Here is a 1,556-nt window from a genome sequence, read left to right as displayed (position 1 = left end):
CTCAGCCCACCAGGGGGCGGGGCTGGCTGGCATGTGGTGCTGGGGGATTGAACCGCGGTCCCTGATGCTTTGCTAAGCTTGTTCTAAGTAGGTGCTTTACACTACTGAGCCATCTCTCCAGCCCCTAGTGTATCAGTTTTAATATTTAAATATGTGATCCATTTTGACTGTAATGTTGGGCATGGTGTTAGGTCTGGGTCTATTTTAAGCCTTCAGCATGTGGAAATCCAGTATTTCTAGCACCATTTATTAAAGATGCTATCTTTCTTCCAATGAATGTGTTTGGCCACTTTGTCAAAGATAATTTAACTGAGTGTGCTTGCAGTTGTGTCTACATCTTTTAATTGGTTCCATTGAATCTAAGGTCTGGTTTATTTTCCAGTACCATCATGATTTTATCACAGTAGTTTTGTAGTATAATTTCAAGTCAAGGACTATGAAGCCTCCTGACTTTCCTTTGTTACCCACGATTGCTTTCGCTACTCTAGGTCTCTTCTGATTTTAGATTAATCTTAGAATTTTTTTTTCTAGATCTGTGAGGTATATTAGTGGTATTTTAATTGGGATTGCATTGAATCTGTATAATAATTTTGGAAGTATGGCATTTTCACAATGTTGGTTCTTCCTATCCAGGACCAAGGACTATCTTTCCATTTTCTGAAATCCCTTTTGATCTCTTTTTTCAGAGTACTATATTTTTTGCTGTATAAATCTTTTACTTCCTTTATGAGATTAATTCCTAAGTATTTCTCTTTTTTTAGTGTTATTGTGAAAGTCATTGTTTTCATAATTTCTTTCTCAGTATGTTCATTGTTACTATTGAGTTTTGTGTATAGACTTTGAGTCCTGCTTCACTAATAAATTTGGTTATTAAATGTACAAGTCTCTTAGTGGAGTTATTGGGGTCTTCTATATACAATATCATACCATCTACAAATAATGATAATTTCACTTCCTCCTTCAAATCATTATTCATTTTATTTCTTTCTTTTGTCTACTTGCTCTGGCTAATATTTCTAGATCTATACTGTACAGGAGTGCTGTGAAATGGAAAAATATCATATCTTGTCTTCTTCCTGATTTTAAAGTGAAGGCTTTTAATTTTGTTTATTTAGTATGATGTTAGCTGTTGTTGTGTCATTAGATGGCTTTTTTCTGGTTGAGTTAAAGACTATCTGTTCTGAATTAATGTATGTTATTTTGTCCTCAATGAGTGCTGGACTTTGTCAAAAGCTTTTTCTGCATCTATTGAGATTATCATGTGATTTTTGTCTTTGGTTGTGTTGATGTGGTGTATTGCATTTATGTCTATTGGACCACCCTTGCATTCCTGGGATGAATTCCACTTGGTCATGATGTATTCAATTTTCTTGATGATTTGATGCATTCTGTTTGCTAGTATTCTATTGGGATTTTTTAAAAAAACATTTATTTGTGTGTGTGTGTGTGTGTGTGTGTGTGTGTGTGTGTGTGTATGGCCAGCTCAGCCCACCTGGGGGCGGGGCTGGCTGGTATGTGGTGCTGGGGGATCGAACCACAGTCCCTGTGTTTTGCCA

The sequence above is a fragment of the Octodon degus genome, unplaced genomic scaffold (genome assembly GCF_000260255.1).
Source record: "Octodon degus isolate 3935 unplaced genomic scaffold, OctDeg1.0 scaffold00081, whole genome shotgun sequence".
In the NCBI taxonomy this organism is placed as follows: domain Eukaryota; kingdom Metazoa; phylum Chordata; class Mammalia; order Rodentia; family Octodontidae; genus Octodon; species Octodon degus.
The sequence above is the reverse complement of the archived record's forward strand: the minus strand, read 5'-3'. Positions refer to the sequence as shown.